The sequence below is a fragment of the Trichosurus vulpecula genome, chromosome 4, assembly GCF_011100635.1.
Source record: "Trichosurus vulpecula isolate mTriVul1 chromosome 4, mTriVul1.pri, whole genome shotgun sequence".
Taxonomy (NCBI): domain Eukaryota; kingdom Metazoa; phylum Chordata; class Mammalia; order Diprotodontia; family Phalangeridae; genus Trichosurus; species Trichosurus vulpecula.
In genome coordinates, this window is record NC_050576.1 from 77533683 (window position 1) to 77554834 (window position 21152).

The window sequence follows — 21152 nt, forward strand, 5'->3', positions numbered from 1 at the left end:
TTAACATGGCACTTTAACCCTACTGAATCAGCCAGTCAAGCCAGGGATTTCCGTGGTCCATTTAATTCTGAAAGACTATCTAAGCTGTTTGCATGTAAAGGGAGGTGGAGGGTAGCAGTCATACATGGGGCCCACCCATTCAAATCAAAGCCAATACAGATTGAAGCCTCCAGGTCAGAAAGAATTCTTCGTTAATTCCTTCTGGTACACCTCCAGCTTTGCACGGACTTCAGAATGTGATTTAAGTCGTTTTACCAGAATCCTGTAGTGCAAAACCATTCTGAATCGCTTAAAACAGGTTTGTTTGGTTTTTTCACATGTACCACATAGCCTGGGAAAAAAACATAATTGGGGAATAATAACAGCATATACGAATATTGGCACTGAATTTGGAAACAGGAGCTGAGTTTAAATACCAATTTTTCTACTTATTGCCTGTGACTATAGTTCCTTCATCCGCAAAATGAGAGGGTTGGGCTGAATGTTTCCTAAGGCTCTTTACAACTTTAAATACCATGTTCCTGTGAACTTTCATCACAATGACCATGAGGGGTAGTAAGGGATATAATAAACCCCATTTCACAGAAGAGGAGGCATTAATTTCACACACCTAGGAAACGGTAATGAAAACGTTGCCTCCCTAGGCAGATAAATCCATCCACAAACGATGTTGCTTCCCCTCCAGCTTTTATCCCCATCTCACCTAGAACCCTGGACTCTGCCCTTGGGACACTCAACTCTGATGGGTAAGCATTTACCTGATCTTTCCAGGAAGAAGCCCTCTAAAACATTTCTGGGCAGCTAGACAGAATACTGGGCCTGGAATGAGAAAGACTCATCTTCATGAGTTCAAATCCAACCCCAAACACTTACCAGCTGTGCTACCCTGGGTAAGTCACTTACCCCTGTTTGCCTCAGTTTCCTCATCTGTAAAATGAGCTGGAGAAGGAAATGGCAAACCATTCCAGTGTCTTTGACAGGAAAATCCTGAAAAAGGGGTCGTGAAGAGTCGGACATGACTGAACAACAAAAAGACATTTCCCAGCCATCAGTATATTATGCCATCTCCTTTTTGAGCTCCCCTTTATATGTTATCTTTCCCAATTAAAAAAGAAGATCCTTGAGGTCAGGGGCTGTCTTGCTTATATTTGTGTTTCTAGTATTTAATATAGTTCCTGGCACTCTGCTAGTTAAAGCACTGATCAGTGCTTTGTTTGTGTATCTATATATCTTATTTATGCAAAAATATCATGGAATATTTGCCAAAGACACAAAGAAATGATCTCCGGGCTACTGCCTTCAACTTGCACTTCCACTCACAAACTGAGTCCCCAAAAAGGTACTTGATGACTGTCAGGTTATGGCGGGGGGTGGCAGGGGTGGTGTGTGGTGTGGAGTAATTCTGTGGGGATATACTAATGATTTAGCTCCTGAGCACCTACCAATGTGCTCCCCATTAACTATCAGCCAGCAGACTTAGCCGGCTTTTAACAACAGCATGTTCTCAGCTGGTTTGGTAAGAATTGTTCATACAAACCAGTCTCTCCACAAGCCTGGTTATGAGCTCTGTGAAATGCACAAAGTATTCATGGGAAGAGTGGACTCAAAATCATGGTACACTGGCAGTGAGTCATGCCTGCGGGATACTCACAACTTGGTACTTTGAAGTCCTTTCTTTGTCAAGTCACAACTCCCCTTAGGTGGCTCATCTCTCCTGATGAAGCTAGGTAATCATATCGGCTACTTTGGGGAAGCCATAGCTGCTAGCTCCCTCTGTCACAAGATGCTGTATTCTCTGAAGCTCCTTGTTCCCTTGGGCGACTTGCATTGTAGTGTGCCTCTGCACTGACGCCTACTGGTCATGTCTAACAACATGATGAGTGAGGGTTGGGAGGAGAGGATAGAAAATCCCCCTCCATCTCCTACTTCCTGACTTCTGATATGAGTGGGAGGGTCTACTTCCTTGACTTCCAAGCAGACAACCTGAACCTGTAGGCCTCCCCACAGATGCGTTGGGGAAACTGCTGAAATTCCTCCAACTATTTAAAGCTGGAGAGGGTACTTAGCTTGTTTGTTCAGCCTTCACCTTGTTCTTTTCTTGACCTAACCAAAGAAGTTCACACCTCATAAAGAGATCACAGAGCATAAAAGAATCTTGTTTACACAGTAAAACTCCATCATATGTAGTCACACTCTGTGATTATGTCAGCTATGTCTGGGAAAGTGGAGAACCAGGATACACATACACGCACACACACACACACACACGCACACACACACACACACGCACATATATATGTATATATGCACACACACACATATACCTATGTTTTTGGAATATGTATGTGTGTGTGTATATATAAATTACATATGTATATATACTACACACACACACACACACACACAATTGCTTTCCAAAAGTTTCTAATGGAATATACAGGCCTTGGGTATGTTTTAATAACAAGTTCTCAAAATTGGATTAAGGATTTTGCATATAAAATTACATTAATAATTGTAAATAAATTTTTAACCATCTTTTTCCTATTTTGAAATCTCTGCCTGATAATTTTAAGAAACAGAAGGGCTTATTTTTCAAGTCAGGTCTTCATGGATTTTTTTTTTAATTCTTCCTTCAGCCTGTTGATGGTTGATATCCATATGAGGTACAGTGTTTAGGTAATGATAGAAACAGAAAAAGGTATATGAAAACTGAAATTTTCTGAAGTTTCAGATGAATTATGGGTTCCTGATTTGATGTTCTTTTTATGGAGGAAGCTAGATGGCTCAGTAGATAGAATACTGGACCTGGCGTCAAGAAGAGCTGAGTTGAAATCCAGCCTCAGATACTTACAAGCTGAGTAAGTCATTTCTTTTGACCTCAATCCACTGGAAAAGGAAATGGTGAACCACTCCAGTATCTTTGCCAAGAAAAGCCCATGGGCAGTATTGTGCTATGGTCCACAGCTCCATTGTTAATAGGATTAGAACCATAAGGTCTGAACTGGTTTTCACCAATTCACTGGAAATTTAGCAGGTTGTACTAAATTGTATTGAGTCTTGTTACCGGCAGATTTTAGTGGAATTACCTAGGAAACTCTGCAAGTGACTTGGCATCAGAGAAGCAGATCTACTAGGAGACAACCCATCAGAGCTAGACAAACAGGGAGCAGGGTGGGAGCAGGCAGAAGATGAACTTTTTATTCAGACTGGACAAAGGAGGGTTAGACACACACAGAAAGAAAGAAAGAAAATAATTTGATATAGAAAGAGATCAAACTGAATGGGGGGAGTGGGGAGGGGATACGGCAATGAGGTAATGCCCAGAAGGGAAAATTTTAGTCTTGAAAGCAAAACAAATTTCCCGATCCTTAAAGGGAGATTAAAGGGGGGGGGGAGGAAGGATACAAAAAAAATTGGAATCTAAGTAGAGTACATTTCAGGAAATGGCTGAACAAATTGTGGTATAGGAATATTATTATTATTAATATTATTATTATTATTCCACTAAAAGAAAATATAAAGATAATTTCAGAGAATCCTGGGCAATACGAACTGATTCACAGTGAATCGACCCAGGAGAACAATTTATACAAAACTAACCACATGGTAAAGAATTAGAACTTTGAAAGACTTAGGAACTCTGATCAATGCAGTGACTAACCATGTATCAAGAGGCAGCATGTTATCTACCTTCTGACAAAAAGGTGATAGAGTCAAGGTACAGAAAGAGATATGCAGTTCGCAACATGGGCAATGTATGGACTTGTTTTTCTTGACCGTACTTCTTTGTTTCAAGGCTCTCCCCCTTCTGTTTCAAATACGAAAGAAGGGTTAGCAATAGTGATGGAGAGAGGGAGAAAGAGAGAGAGAGAGAGAGAGAGAGAGTCAGAGAGAGTCAGAGAGGCATTGAAACTTTTTTTTTAAACAAGTAAGGAAACAAGGAAGTTCAAAAGGAAGCATAGGCAAACAGGGCAGTTTTGAAAATTATGTATATATGTATATGTGTATATATGTATGTATATATATATATATATATATATACAGATATATTAAAAGCAAATTCATGGAGTTCATGGTTTCAAATAAAATCCTCTTTTGGGGTCATAATATGTATATGAAATGTTCTTTTTAAATTTAAGTTCAAGATTAAAAAGATAATAAAATAAATCATATTTAAAATAAAAAAAATAAAAGAATCCACTCTTGCCTTTAGCCTATGATGTTGTTGCACTTCTAAGAGGAAGTAACTCCTTATCTCTCCTTCTGAACACTACCTAGCACTCTGCTCAGATTCTTGACCCTATCTGTTGCCAAGCCTGTCTGCAGAATTTGTTGTCCTAAGGGAGCTTTTGAAATAACTATTGGTATGGCCCCAAGTTTTGTGTTAAAATATCTTGTTCTATTATCCTCATAATCCATTAAGTTGTCAATGAAATTCTATTGTTTCAGTGAAAAAAAATTATTTGCATATCAAAAATAAATAACATTAGTGACTCCATTTTGCTTTTATCCACCATTTTATGAAGCCAAGTTTCAAGTGCTTTTAAATCACCTGATTTTGGATAAACTACAAGATTATTCCCCCTCCCAAAGGTCATTGGACTTAAGGAATGTCACAAAACTACCCTTCTCACCTCAGTGTCTCTAGATCCCCTCCACCAATAAGAAACCAGGTGTCTCAATCCCTATAATTTTTTTTCCTGGCTTTTTTTTACTCCCTCCAAATTGTATATTAACTGTGTAGAAACCAAGGTTCTGGGTCATTAACTACTGACAACCTTGGCCCCGATTTGTTTCTGCAACAACATGCATTGCTAAATAAGGTCTGGATGGAAAAAAAAAATTCCATCAGCCCTCCCCTTTCCACCAGCCAAACTGGATTGTTCTCTGTGCTTCCTTCTAATGCTGCTGTCTCCCACTTCTTTGCCTTTGCTCATTCGATCCCTCATGGGTATCCAGTGCCTTCCCCCTTGTATCTGTTAAAGTGTTTCCCTTCATTCAGGGTACCTTCAGGTTCTGTCTTCTGCAGGAAGCCTTCCCTGGCATTCTTCTGCTCCCACCTTTCCCATATGAAAATTACCTTTGCCCCCTCAACTTTCTCATGGTAGTTTGCCTAGCCCTCTCCTGCATACTTATTTTATTCTCTCGTGTTTAGTGTTATTTTTTTCATTCCTCTCTGGGAATGTATCTTCAAGTTTCTTTCTCCACCATTTCCCAGAACTCCTTTCACTGTTGAAGATGCCTTCAACACTATGTCCCAGCAGCCTTCTCACCCTAGAAGATCCCTCCACTCTTTTTTTTCATTTTTTTTCATTTTATAATTGTTTTATTAGTTTGCCACTTTTTAAAAAATTTAATTTATTTAATATATTTAGTTTTCAGCATTGATTTTCACGAGAGTTTGAATTACAAATTTTCTCCCCATTTCTACCTCCCCCCCCACTCCAAGATGGCGTATATTCTGGTTGCCCTGTTCCCCAGTCAGCCCTCCCTTCTGTCACCCCACTCCCCTCCCATCCCCTTTTCCCTTCCTTTCTTGTAGGGCAAGATAAATTTCTATGCCCCATTGCCTGTGTATCTTATTTTCTAGTTGCATGCAAAAACTTTTTTTTCTGTTTTTGAACATCTGTTTTTAAAACTTTGAGTTCCAAATTCTCTCCCCTCTTCCCTTCCCACCCACCCTCCCTAAGAAGTCGAGCAATTCAATATAGGTCACATGCGTGTCATTATGTATAACCCTTCCATGATACTCATGTTGTGAAAGACTAACTATATTTTGCTCCTTCCTAACCTATCCTCCTTTATCCAATTTTCTCCCTTGACCCTGTTCCTTTTTGAAAGTGTTTGTTTTTGATTACCTCCTCCCCCATCTGCCCTCCCTTCTATCATCCCCCCTTTTTTATCTTCTTCCTCCTTCTTTCCTGTGGGGTAAGATATCCAACTGAGTGTGTATGGTATTCCCTCCTCAGGTCAAATCTGATGAGAGCAAGATTCACTCATTCCCCCTCACCTGCCTTCTTTCTCTTCCTACACAACTGCTTTTTCTTGCCACTTTTATGCAAGATAATTTACTCCATTCTATCTCTCCCTTTCTCCCTCTCTCAATATATTCCTCTCTCATCCCTTAATTTGATTTTATTTCTTTTAGATATATCCCTTCATCTTCAACTCACCCTGTGCCCTCTCTCTCTCTCTCTCTCTCTCTCTCTCTCTACATATATATATATATACACACACACACACATACATATATATGTACATACACACACATATACACATATACACACACATATATACATATATATATATACACACACACACACACACACACACACACACACACGTACATACATGTGTATTCCCTTCAGCTACCCTAATACTGAGGTCTCATGAATCATACACATCATCTTTCCATGTAGGAATGTAAACAAAACAGTTCAACTTTAGTAAGTCCCTTGCAATTTCTTTTTCTTGTTCTTTTTCTTGATTACCTTTTCATGCTTCTCTTGATTCTTGTGTTTGAAAGTCAAATTTTCTATTCAGCTCTGGTCTTTTCACTGAGAAAGCTTGAAAGTCCTCTATTTTATTAAAAATCCATATTTTGCCTTGGAGCATGATACTCAGTTTTGCTGGGTAGGTGATTGTTGGTTTTAATCCTAGCTCCATAGCTCCTATATCCTAGCTCCAATATCGTATTCCAAGCCCTTCAATCTCTTAATGTAGGAGCTGCTAGATCTTGGGTTATTCTGATTGTCTTTCCACAATACCAAATTGTTTCTTTATGACTGCTTGAAGTATTTTCTCCTTGATCTGGGAGCTCTGGAATTTGGCGACAATATTCCCAGGAGATTTCTTTTTAGGATCTATTTGAGGAGGCGATTGGTAGATTCTTTCAATTTCTATTTTGCCCTGTGGCTCTAGAATATCAGGGCAGTTCTCCTTGAGAATTTCTTGAAAGATGATATCTAGGCCCTTTTTTGATCATGGCTTTCAGGTAGTCCAATAATTTTTAAATTATCTCTCCTGGATCTATTTTGCAGGTCAGTGGTTTTTCCAATGAGATATTTGACATTGTCTTCCACTTTTTCACTCCTTTGGATCTGTTTTATAATATCTTGATTTCTCATCAAGTCACTAGCTTCCACTTGCTCCAATCTCATTTTTAAGGTAATATTTTCTTCACTGGTCTTTTGGACCTCCTTTTCCATTTGGCTAATTCTGCCTTTCAAGGCATTCTCCTCATTGACTTTTTGGAGCTCTTTTGCCATTTGAGTTAGTCTATTTTTTAAGGTGCTGTTTTCTTCAGTATATTTTTCAGTATTTTTTTGGGTCTCCTTTAGCAAGTCATTTACTTGTTTTTCATGGTTTTCTCACATCCTTCTCATTTCTCTTCCCAATTTTTCCTCCACTTCTCTAACTTGCTTTTCCAAATCCCTTTTGAGCTCTTCCATGGCCTGAGACCAGTTCATGTTTTTCTTGGAGGCTTTTGCTGTAGGCTCTTTGACTTTGTTGACTTCTTCTGGCTGTATGTTTTGGTCTTCTTTGTCACCAAAGATTCCAAAGTCTGGGACCGAATCTGGGTGCATTTTCACTGCCTGGCCATGTTCCCAGCCAACTTACTTGACCTTTGAGTTTTTCATGGGGGGTATGACTGCTTGTAAAGAGTCCTATGTTCCAAGTTTGGGGGGATGCACTGTTAATTTCAGAGCTATTACAGCCAGTTCAGCCACACCAGCACTCCTCCTTCCCCAAGAACCTCCAACCAGGACTGGACTTAGATCTTCAGCAGGCTCTGCACTCCTCCTCTGATCTGCCACTTAATTCCTTCCACCAGGTGGGCCTGGGGGCAGAAGCAACTGCAGCTGTAGTTCTGTAGCTGCCCCACCTCCGCTGCCCCGGGGGCAGTGGCTGAACCATGAACTCTATCACCCTGTCCCCAGCAGCTTTTCCCACTAAACTTCTCTGTTGTCTTTTGTGTTTGTGGGTTGAGAAGTCTGGTAACTGCTGCAGCTCACTGATTCAGGCCACTAGCTCCACCTGGCTCCTGGTCTGGTTGGTCCGCGCCGCCCACACTCGGCTCTGCTCCACTCCCAGCTCCGCGCACGTGAAAGACCTCACCCAGCAACCATCCAGGCTGTCCTGGGCTGGAGCCCTGCTTCCCTCTTCTATTTTGTGGGTTCTGCAGTTCTAGAATTGGTTCAGAGCCATTTTTTATAGGTTTTTGGAGGGAGCTCACACTAGTCCCTGCTTTCCAGCCGCCATCTTGGCTCCACCCCAGAAGATCCCTCCACTCTTATATTTTCTTCCTCTGATTAGTCAGTTCCTCCTGGCAAATCCATTTTAAGGAAGGGTCCAGGTCAGCCATATTTACTCCTTATTAAATAAATGGTAGAAAAGTTTATCTGACTCACAGATCTGTGCTCATCCATGATAACAATGGAACCATGACTTCTGGACTCTAAAAGCTCTTTAACTGATATAAGGAAAAGCTAAAGGCATTAAGAAAGGGAAGCAACTGGGCCTGACTAAATGCATATGGAAGAAATCTGAAAAGATCATTGTGGTGTAGTCCTTACCTTCCCACCCACTTTCTCACCCCATGGTGGAAACTATCACAGAAAACAATAACAAAAACCAAGTGAGACACCTACATTCACATTTCTGTAGAATTGTTATGCAAGTTGTCTGGTTGGTGTTGTTTTTGTACTTGCTTTTTGAAGAGCACCATGACATCAGGGCAAGTGGTCTATGTGAACCTAGGATCTCTTTGATGGAAATAGAAGAACGGAACAGGTAGGCTTTTTGCAGATAGTTTTTCTTAAAGCAAAGCACATATTTCCAGTCATACACAGACTGAGAAGGTAGAGAACATCTGGTCCTGATTTTTCTATTGTTTATTGATTTTTTCAGGGTTATTTGCCTCAGATTTTTAGCTCTCTCTTAGAACATTACATTCTCCAAAGACTGGAAGTTGCTAGTGACCCATATGTTAATGGAGAGATGCACAGTTGGTGGCCAATAGAATGAAATATATTTCCAATATATTTCCTTGTTTAGTCAGTTATCATTGTTCGTTCATGCTTCCTGCTTTACGTTTCTCTTAAATCCTGTGTTTGAACTTCAAGGTTTCTATGCAGCTCTTGTCTTTTCATCATGAATGCTTGAAAAGCCTCTATTTCATTAAAATCTGATTTGTTCCTCTGTAGAATTATACTCAGTTCTGCGGCATAGGGATATTCAGCTCATATATTTTTCCTTCTGTAATATGGTATCTTGGCCCAGGAAGCTCAAATAGGGGTATCAGAGAAGAAATGAATGACCAAGAAGGGAGATAGGGAGGATGACAGATAGAAGATCTGAACATTGCAAAATGTAAACAGGTCTAAAATAGTAGGAAAAGCATCCTGACAGTACCGATTTTAAACTGTACCACAAACCAGTAATCACCAAAACTATTTGGTACTGGTTAAAAAAAATAGAAAAGTTGATCAGTGGAAGAGATGAAAAGCACAAGATCCAGAAGTATTTGACACAATAGCATGATGTTCATTAAAGCCAAAGTCACAAACTACTTGCATAAGGACTCACCATTCAACCAAAACTACTAGGAAAATTGGAAAGCAGCCTGGAAGAAGTTAGATGTAGATCAGCTTCTCATACCATCTATCAATAAAGTCCAAATGGATTCTTGAACAAGATGGAAAAGGTCAGATCATAAATGAGTTAGAGAGAATGGAAGGAGATAGCTTTCCCAACTGTTCTTTAAAATTACAATTTACTTTTTCAATCAGCAAAAATCTACCTTTTTGCCTTCTCAGCATCTCCTCCACCCAATTTGAGAACTAAAGAGAAGCAACTCCTGTGACAAACAGATATAGTCAATCAAAACAAATTTCCACATTGGCCATGTCCCAAAAAATATTCACCTCATTCTGCACTCTGAGTTCTTCACCTCTTTATCAGGAAGTTAGTGTGTGTTTCATCATTAGTTTTATGGAATCATGGTTTGTCATCATGCTGATGAGCTCCTAATTCTTTCAGAACTGTTTTCCTTTACCTTGTTGCTATCATTGTACAAATTGTTCTGGCTCCATTCCTATCTCTCTGTGTCAGTTTATAGAAGTCTTCCCAAGCTTCTCTGATATCATCCCCTTCATTATTTCTTACAACACAATAGTATTACATCACATTGATGTATAACAACTTGTTCTTCTATTGTCCAGTTTGTGGGACTCCCTCAGATTCCCATTCTTTGTCACCTCAAAAGAACTATAAATATGTTTGTATGTCCTTAGATTTTGTTTTGCTTAGGACCAATCCCTCCCTTGATCTGCCCTCTTTAATTCCCTCTTCTTTCTTCCCTTTCTCTCCTATTTCCCCATTGAATGAAATATATTTCTGTACCCAACTCTGTGTGTGTATTCTTCCTTACTTTAACCAGTTCATATGAGAGTGAGGTTGAAGTGTGAGCTGCTCCCCCCTACTCCCTCCTCATTCTTTGTATAGATATCTACTTGTGTACCCTAATTATGTGAAATAATTTCCCCATCCTTCCTCTCCCTTCTCCCCCGCTCCCGCAAGTGTATTCTTCTTTTCCTCCCTTTCCATTCTTCTTCTAAGATCATCAGAACATAGCAGAACTATTTCCAGGCTTTGTCTAATTAGACTCCATCTTTTACCCCCGATGATGATAGAGCACAGAGGAAGCACAAGCATCATCTCACTATATTAGAATATAGGCAATTTATCCTTGTTTAGTCAATTATCATTGTTCATTCATGTTTCCTGCTTTATGTTTCTCTTAAATCCTGTGTTTGAACTTCAAGGTTTCTATGCAGCTCTTGTCTTTCATCATGAATGCTTGAAAGGCCTCTATTTCATTAAAATCTGATTTGTTCCTCTGTAGGATTATACTCAGTTTTGCTGCATAAGGATATTCAGCCCATATATTTTTCCTTCTGTAATATGGTATTCTAAGTTCTCCAATGTTTTATTTGTAGTAGCTGCTAAATCATGTGTGATTCTGATTATGGTTCCTTGGTACTTGCATTCTTTCTTTCGGGCTGCCTGAAGTATTTTTTTTCTTTGACCTGCAAGCTCTAGATTTTCGCTGTGATGGTCCTGGGAGTTTTCATTTGGAGTTTCTTTCAGGAGGTGACCATTTGCCCTCTGGTTCTAAGAGATCTGGGCAGTTTTCTCTTAAGATTTCTTGAAATGTGATGTCGAGGCTCCTTTTTTTATTTTTTGGTCATATGTTTAGATAGTTCAATGATTCTTAAATTTTTTTGTCCTTTATCTATTTCCCAGGTTGGCTGTTTTTGCTATATCTTACTCCACCCCCCCCAATTTCTTCAATCATTTGATTTTGTTTTTAATATTTCTTATTGTCTTGTGGAGTCATTGGCTTCTATTTAGCCCATTCTAATTTTCAGGGAATGTGTTGCTTGGTCAAAGATTTGTATCTCTTTTACAAAGTGATTAATTAATTCCCTTTCCCATCCTTTCTTCCATAGCATGCATTTCCTTTCCAGTTTTTTTTTTCCTCAAACACTTGCAATAAAACTTTTTTAAAATGACTCATTTCTTTCATGGATTCTGCTTTTTTTATGCCCAAGCTGTAATTTTCTCAGAGGTTTTGCTTATAGATTGATGTTTTAGAGTCATTCTTTTCTTCTGCATTTGTATCTTGAACAACCCTGACAACTTAATAGCTCATTATGGTAAGATTATTTTTCTTTTTGCCCATTCTTCCAGTCTTCTTCCTGATTTTGGACTTGATATTAGGGCTAGTAGGCTCCATGGCACTTCTGGAAGGAAGATCCATGCTGGTCCTGTTGCTGCTTTCTTGGGGTATTGAGTGTCATGTTATCCCAGAAAGGTCTGAGCCAGGCCAAAGTCTGATTGTCACCACCAATACCAACACCACCTCCACCACCACCACCACCACCTTCACTTCCACCACCACCTCCACCACCACCTCCACCACCACAACCACCCCCAGTCTGAGCTTTGCAAGTTCCTGGCATAAATTTCAATCAGACCAACAATAGAATGCTGCTAAATTCAGTACCGATCAGCCAGATAGGAAATTCTGCTGGTTCAGAGTGACAGCACCCTAGGCTCCCCTTTGGTCTGGGATTCTTGCTTTGGTCTTTCCTCTGCAGGCTGGGCCAGATGCTGGAATGAAGATCCCACTCTGCTCTTGGGGTCTGAGCCAAACCGCTGCTTTTTTTTCTCATTCAGTACATAGCCCAAGACCTCCCTCCCTGGGAACACCACCCTCCTATGCAGTTCCCCTTCTCAGTCCACCATGGATCTGTGCCCCAGAACTGGGTTGTGGGCAACAAAGATGCCAGTTTATATTTGGGCCATTGCAGTGACCCAATATGGGTCTGGGTATGCCCAGGCATAGGTCTGGGACCTTCTCTCACCCTGGTTCAGCCTCTCCAAGAGCTACTATGCTTCCCCCATAGCACGCCTTCATCGGTATCATGGACAATATCTGCCTTCTTTCTGTTCCATGGATCAATCGCCCTAGTTATGGGTTATGGTTCCTAGTTATGGTAACCTGTAGGCTGTTAAGTTGAAGGAGATCACAGAAGTTGTCGACATGAGCTTCCTATCCAATGCAGGAATCATCCCATAGTGTCCCAGATGGATAATCTCCCATCCCCTGCTTGAATACTTGCAGTGACCCATTCTAGTTTTAGGACATCCCCATGTGAAAAAAGTTCTTTTATATTTTGAGCCCAATGTCAACCCTTTCTGTAACTTCTGTAATAATCACTCACTTGATATCATCCCCTCAAGCATCATGCAATTTCTCATGGACAGCAACTAGTTAGGAGATAATCTTAAGGTGGGTATTTTCATTTTCTAAGGAGCCTGTTGGTGCATGGTCAGTCGACAACTTTCACTTAGCATCAACTGTGGAAAAGGTACTGTTAGGCACTGAGGAGAAGAAAAATAAAGATAGGACATAGGACTCTGTTTGTAATCTAGCTAGTAAACTGCAACCCCCAAATCTAAAAACCTAGGATTCCTTCAAAAGAGTGACTTTACGATGCATTAAAGCCAAGAATAAGTCTGAGGCTGGTGATGAATGCAGAGAACAATAAAGAAGGACTATTTTCATCCCCTAGTTACCCTCAGTCATCTCATACTGGCAGACCCAGAGGAGCTTCATCCCAGGGTACTAAAATAATGGGTGGATATAGTTACTGTGCCACACAATGATCTTTGAAAAATCAGAAAGACAGGAAAGGCACTATAGGAGTGGGAATGGTCAAATGTCTCAATTTTTAAAGAATGGAAAAGGGTGGAGTCTTTGAACAATAGCCAGTGAGTTTGACTTTAATTCCTGGCAAAATTCTCAAATGTATTATTAAATAGATGGTTTGTGAATGTTGAGGAAAATAAGGATCACTAAGAGCCAGAGTGTTTTCTTTGGAAAACAGGTCATGCCAGACCGATCTCATTTCCTCCTTTGACAGAGTTACTAAACTGGTATTCCAAGGTGACACTGTAAACAGATTATGCTTGGATTTCAGCAAAGCTTCCCTTGCTGTCCTGGTGTCCTGGTGAACAAGAGGGAGATGTACAGGCTAGATTAGGTGAATTCAGAATTACTTAAATGCCTAGACCCAAATGCCTAGACAGTCATTAATGGGTCAATGTGAACCTAGAGGAAAATCTCTACTGAAATGCCTCAGGAACCTTTCCCAGACCCTTTACTGTTCAATGTTTTATAAGCAATTTGCAAAAAGACATCAATAGCAATGCTGATAAAGTTTTATCAAAGCTGGGAGGGAGATCAGGTAAAAACCAAAGTTCAAAAAAAATGTCTTAAAGCTGAAATGCTGGTCCAAGACTAATAAGAAGAAAGTTAATAAGCATAAATGCAAAGACCTACACTTGGCTCCAAAAAATCAATTATAAAAGTACAGGAAGAGGGAGAGTGATAAGACATTTCGTGTGAAAAATCTTTGAGAGTTTCAGTAGACCAATCAAACACTAAGTGCTTATTAAGCACCTACTATGTGCCAAACACTACGCTAGGTGCTAGGAACATAAATGCAATATGAATTAACGGCATGACATGGCAGCCAAAAAATGAATGTGAATTTAGTGTACATTAAGAGAGGACTTATGCCCTCTTTGAGACATGAGTTGCGCCCAAATCTGCCCTGGTCAGAACATGTATTTAGAATATCTATAGTATCTACAATATCTAGAATATTGTCCTTAGTCCTGGGCACAACAATCTAAGAAAGCCATATACACAGGAGTACCCAGAGAGGTGAGAAGAATGGGAAGGGAAATAGAAACCACCCTGTGTGAAGGTCAGCTGAAGGAGGGAGGACTGATTATCCTCAAGAAGTGAAGACTTAGGGGGCAAATGAGAGTGGCCTTCAAAAATTTAAGGGTCAACATTTAGAAGAGGAAATAGATCCTTTCTGCTAGGTCACAAAACAAGAACAGCATGCAGAAATTCGACATCGATTTCGGCTAATTATAAGGGAAAGCATTTTCTAGTGATTAGAGCTGTCCAAAAGTGGGATGTGCTACCCCAGGAGATCTTAGCATTTAGAAGCTAGAAAAGACCTGAGAGATCATCTGGGTTAATATCTTTGTAGCTGAAGGCCTGGGGCAGTCTAGGGACATCAGTAGGCACTGGACATTTTAGACATTGGGGGTGGGATTATAAGTGCATGAAAAGAGCATCAGAAGGAGCCCAGCTCACACCCAGTTCCACAAACAATTGCTGGTTAATAGGCTAAGAGGCTAAGGAACAATTTTCCCTACAGGTATCTTTTCCTGTGGGGAAACAAAAAAAGAGAAGAAAAGAGAACCACCTGAGAAAAGGAAGCCTGCCAATTCCAGGGGACCTGGACTGTTTCTCCAGGTTATAGAGAATCTTCTGAGTAGGCAGAGAGCTCAAGGCCTGGTCAACTTTGTACAAGGGATGGAATGAGGAAGGGCTAAAGAGACTTCATGTCTCAAACTAGCCCATTGTTGTCCCAAAGTTGCCTGTCAGGATAGTCCTATAATCTAGGGAACAGAAAGTGTTTAATGACTTGTCCCTTGGGGTTACCATGTTAATCTCAATGTCTGCAAGGCCTTGAATCTTAGTGCTGAAACTAGGAAGCATTGAAGTCTGCTGTGCGTGGGCCCTGTATGGTACATTACCACTGTCTATGTTGACTGGTCCAGAGAGACCAGAAGCTCCTCCCTGATGATCATTTTGCAGATTCAGCTGGAACGTATCAGACAATGTGTCTATGCTAATAGAGTCAAAGACACAGCTGTAGGTGAAAAGATAGATATGCCATGAGAGCCATTTTAGCTGGCCATTATGGCTCTCAGAAGTTCAAGAAGGCGCATTTCAAACCTTTAGACTTCTGGTTGCTGGCCTCAGGCAATGGGCTGCTTCCTGGGCTGGGAGGCCTGGGGATCACCACCAGTTTCGCACACCCAGTGTTCTCCCAGTCTGGATAACTGGCTGATTTCTGCAGTCGCTTCAGTTTTGGTGTGGTCTGGTGCAGTTCTGCGAGCCAGGTGCTCTCTCAGCCTACAGATCCATCCTGTTGACTCTGAGAACTCTCCTGGCTTGGAAATTCGCCACACTCAGCCTACTAGTGGCTCCCAACTCTCTCCAGTCTGCTCAGATTCACTTTTTTAGAGATATCTGACAGAATTTGTGTGAGAGCTCCTGTAAGACGCTGTTTTCACGCAGCCATCTTTGTTCCGCCCCGTCATTCAGCTTCTTGACCACAATTGGATAGGTGATGTCTGTTCCCTTAGCAAACATTTCCAGCTCTACAGTAGTGCCCTGCCTCGAACCCTTTTCCACACCCCACCGTCATTCTCCTCCTCCTCATCCAAGTGCTTGGATTTTTGGTCATGCTTTTTCTTGGCTTTGTCCTCTTGCTTCTTCTCTGCATCCTTTTTGTCTGTGGTGCTTTCTTTTTTAAGGAATTCAGAAGCCAACAAGGTATATTTCTCATCATACTCCTCTGAGTCAGAGTCTGAGGAAATAGAATCTGAACCCCAGACTTTAACATCATCCAAATCTTCATAGTTCTCATCTTCATCCTCCGTCTTCTTGAGGAACTTGAGACTTTCCTCATGGTGCCTCAAACTTCTTTGGGAAACTTGTGGCACTGAGAACATCCTCAGCCTCACCTGAAGAGGAAGAACCTTCTGGTCCTCCTTGTTTCTCTTGGCATTCTCATCTACAGACGGCGCAGGTTCTGCTTATAGTTGGTGATCTGGGCTTCTTGACCTCAATTATATTTACATATCTTCTGACACACAGAACTTTGTTCTTGTTCATCTTCTTTTCCTTCTTGCCCTTCCATAGAACATTGGGATGGTCCTCCAGATCAGCCAGGATGCTAATGTAGAATCGGGCGACAACCTTTTTGTCCCCAATACTCTGGGCCTTTCCAAATGCCTTTCCCAAGAGCTCAAATTCTTCAAGACATTTAGTGACATCCCAAATTTCCATGGTATTCTAGATGGTCTAGATAGGGTTGATCAGCTCCTCAAACCTTTTGTCCTTGGCACTTCAAACAATCCACTTAGCGTCCTCCTCATCTTCAATCAGCAGCAATAGCTGCTTGCCATAGTTGCCCCCCATGGGCTTGGGCATCAGCTCTTCCCTGGGCACAAAGGACTCTGACTCACTGTCCAGGCTGGTGGTAAAAAAACAGTGGCATGGCAGCAGGTGCTCAGGAGGTGACAGGCCTGATGGGACATGGATGTGGGCTAGATGAGGTTTGCTAGGGGTAAGCATGCTGTTAAAAGGTGAGCTCTGAAATGACCACAATGGTTTGTTTGCTGAACTACATATCTTTGTCAACTACACCTTCCTAGCAGAGAGCCACCATTGTAGTGGACTGCTGCCTTCGGGTGATGGATGGATGAGAGCTGATCCTCCCTCTCCTCCTCTTCCTCCTCCTCTTCTTCTTATTCTTCCTAGTCCTACTTTGATCCATGGTGGCCTCCTTTATTTCTTTCAAGCCCTGGGCATGAAGTTAATATTTATTTTAATGGATGTTCAGGATAATTAGAGATTAATTCAGGGTCATATCCACACTGGGGCATTTGGGAGTACTGTGCCATTTTTGTATGCTTGGATTTCTGTTGGAAGTCCTTTCTTCCCTTCCAATTACTTATGTTTTCATGCATCCCACAATTACTTATGACCCTGGGACTTAGATATGGAAAGGACCTTATCCATCATCTGTTCAGCTTCTCATTGTGCACATGGGTAAACTGAGGCAAAGAAAGATGAAGCAATTTGCCCAAGGTCATTCATCCAGTAATGGCAGAACTGGGAGTGAAAGGGAACAGATCTTCTGACTCCAAATGCAGCTTCCCACAACAATGTACTGTCTCTCACCTTCTGGTGTTCCCTTTGCACCTGGCCCTGGGCCACCTTCAGATGATGGACTATCTCTCTACAAGGCAGGCATCTCTAGTGAGTGAAAGATCCTACCAGAAAATGACAACACATGTTGGAATCTGGTTGTACAGAGTCACAGAGAAGGAGATGCCTGTAAGTAGAGTTTAAACAAGAGTTTCTCCTCCAATAGTGCCTCCTATATCCCACAGGCCCCCAGTTTCCACTGGTCAGCCACACATTCTTCCCATGACCAACTTCTTTCCAGCCTCAGCAACTCATCCCTCTCTCTCCTCAGACAAATGAAAAGGAAGTGGTCCAATTGGAAAAATAATGACGATAAGGTCCTATGTTAAGACAGCAAGAACATTGGACTTTGAGTCCCAGGGTGTGGATTAAAATCCCACCTCTGATGTTACGTCTGACCCCAAGTTAAACTCCATCAAATGAGGATATTGGACTGCATGAATTTGGAGGTTCCTTCCAGCTCTCACTCCGTAATATCATCCTGTGATTTCTAATGCCGTAATCCTCCATGCCAGACCGATTGCAACAACCTACCCCACTAATCTTTGCTTCCCATACAGAAACAGAAAAACTGAACCTATATTCACTTTGTTCTCTGTTCAAAAAGTATTCCCACAAGTGGCAGGGGGGATTGTCAGAGCTGTAGAAAGCCAGAGGGTATAATGTCATCACAGTGCTAAAACATGAACCCATTGAAATCTTATCGACTTGGACATACAAACAAAATGGAATGAGGTAGTTCTCGCCTGGGAGGGGGAAATCCCCTGGAAGTGAAGCTTTGGGGAGGGGCAGCACATAAGCCACTGCTCAAGTCAGGAGGGGCGTACTCAACTCCTAATTGGCTAAATGATGCCTTCCTGGTAGCTTTAGTAGAGGGTGTTGGGGAATTACCACTCACCCTGGTATTTATGATGTTACTGGTTGGATTCTGTCAATGAGGAAGTGACACCCTGAGAGTAGGGGTTCAGGGAAGGATCGTCCCTCTTTTCTGCCGTGAAGGCCTTCTATTACACCACCTTGCTGCAATCACTCATGACAAAATAGGCTGGAAAGCTGGAAGAGACAATTGTGTACTGTCATTGTAGGAAAAACAAATATTTTCTTTGAGTCACTCTTGGTATTTGTCATAGATGGGGTGTCTATAGCAGGTAACAATGAAAATGTCCTCTTTGCTTCTGTTTATTTTTATATTTTCCAGCCACTTTTCTGAGTCACAGCACCTCAGACTTGGAGGCCATCTAGACTGAGCCATGGCTGAACAAGAATCCCATCACCCAGCCATGTGCACTTACATATGTTGTCTCATTTGATTTTTAGAGACACCCTGTAAGGAAGGTGCTATTAGCCTCACCTTACAAATGAAGCAACTGAGACCTACAGAGAGGTCAAGTGGTTTGTCCAGGTCATATAGTAACTGAGGGAGGATTTGAACTCATGTCTTCCTAATTCCAGGATCAGCACTCCATCCACTATGCTACCTAGATAACTTACTGTTGCAATAGGAAAAGCATGCATTCTGGACTCAGAGGATCTGGGTTCAAATTCTGACTCTGATATTTACTACCTCTGTGACTTGGGCCAAGTCATGAAGGAAAAGGGCAGAGGATGGATAGACTAGTTAATTTCCAAGTTCCCTTCCATCTTTAGGCCCATGACCTTATTAAAAAGGTCCCTTGTAGCTCTAAATTGATGACCCTGTGATCCTTGTCTGGTCTGTATTTGTTTCTAAAAGGTAACGGGAGGAAAGGACAGAAAGAAAAGATGATGGAATCTACAGAGCTTTTTTTAAAAAGAATGTTTTTATTTTTTCTCAGTTACAAACAAAAACAATTTTTAAAAGTCATTTTTAATTTTTGAGCTCCCAAACCCCTCCACCCCCTTGAGAAAGCAAGTGCTTGATATAAATTAAACATGTACATTCATGTAAAACATTTCCATATTAGCCATATTGCAAAAGAGAACACAGAACAAAATAATGCTACGAAAGTATGCTTTGATCTGCATTCAGACTCCATCAATTCTTTCGCTGGAGGTGGGTAGCATTTTTCAACATAAGTCCTTCAGAAATGTCTCTACACAGCTTTGAGAGAATCTTTTGAGATTTTTAAAATTAAATTTGATTTTTTTAGTTATTAAGAATTTATTTTTTTCTCCTCATCTTGCTCTCCTCACTGGGAAAAATATTAATGTCCTTGTAACAAGTAAGTTATAGTCAGGGAAAACAAATCCCGGTGTTGACCCTCATCAACAACGTGTGCGTCATTCTGCATCTTGAAGTGAGCAGCATTCTCTTTCTCATTAGTCCTTCAGAGTTATGATTGGTCAATGCATTGATGCTCTCCTCAGTTCTTAAGTCTTTCAAAATTGTTTATTTTATAAGATTGATGTTAAAATGTCAGTTGTTCTCCTGATTCTAGTCGCTTCACTCTTGCCTCCGTATATATCTTCCCAGATATTTCTGAAATTGGCTTGTATTTTCATTTCCAGCTTGGCTGGGCTTGCCTGCTTAGGAAGGAGAGGTACAGCTAATTCAATTAAATCTCTCTAATCAACACCTGGGTTGGCCAGGCCTGTCTGCTGGGAAAGGAGAAAAATGCCACTCCATCCTATTTGCTTCACAGGCAATCTGCCTAAGGAGCCTAATAGCCTAAGAGGACTCTCCTCTAGATCTGAACCCCTGGGAAAACTGATAACCTACCTGAACTCATTCCTTTGTGATTAAACAAACTCCTTTTTCCTCATACCCTTCTCCATCTCAGTGATTGAGTCCCTGGCTGTTGTTATTCAAACACATCCATTCCTCAACTGCCCACTCCCTTATTCCCACTCCCCTCAATCTACTTCCCCCCAAATCTCCCTCTAAAGATACCCAGTCCTTTGCTATGCTCTCTAGAATGCCTGCTCCATAAGTAACAAATCTATTTTCATCTTAAACCATTTGTTTTCCTACTCCTTCCATCTTCTGTCTTTCACTGAGACCTGTTTCATCCCAGCAACACAGTGTCCCTGGCCACGTTCTCCCCTACTGGTTGCACTTTCACTCATCCCTTCCCATCTCATTTTTCCCTAGACCAACTTGTGGAGGTAAGAAAATTGGAATACTCTTTACTTCCCCATTGCCATTTTCAAGCTCTGACTCCTTTTCATCTCACATTACCCAGATGCTATGTGTCGCTATATCCTCCTTTGCTCCTGTCTCACATGAAGAGACAACCCTTCTGCTTGCCAAAACAAAGCCCTCTACATGCACAAGTGATCAAATTCCATCCCATCTTCTCCCTCTGCTACGTCCACTCACTTCCGCATCTTCAGTCTCTGCCTGCTGACCATTTCCCTCCTACTTACAAATACACACATTCTCCCCTCCATCCTCAAAAAAAAACTTCTCACTTGATCCATTCATCCCCATTAGGTATACATTTCATTTGTGGCTAAACTCCTTTAAAAGGTGCCCCTATTTCCTTTCCTCTCACTCTTTTCCAAACCCTCTGCAACTGGCTTCTAGCTGCAATTACTCTCTCCAGAATTACCAATGATCTCTTAATTGCCAAACCCAATAGCCTTTTCTGAAGAATCAGATATGACTGAAAAACAACAAAAATAGCCTTTTTTCAACCACCATCCTTGACCTATCTGCAACTATTAATCGCCTTCTTCTCCTTGACACTCTCTTCTTTTTAGATTTCCATGATAGCACTCTATCTTGGTGCTCCTACCT

At 41.2% G+C, this 21152-nt stretch overlaps 1 pseudogene; it reads right to left on the minus strand.

Moving 5' to 3' along the window:
* Positions 1–15819: 15819 nt before the first annotated feature.
* On the minus strand, positions 15820–16798 carry LOC118846769 (annotated as a pseudogene).
* Positions 16799–21152: the final 4354 nt, after the last annotated feature.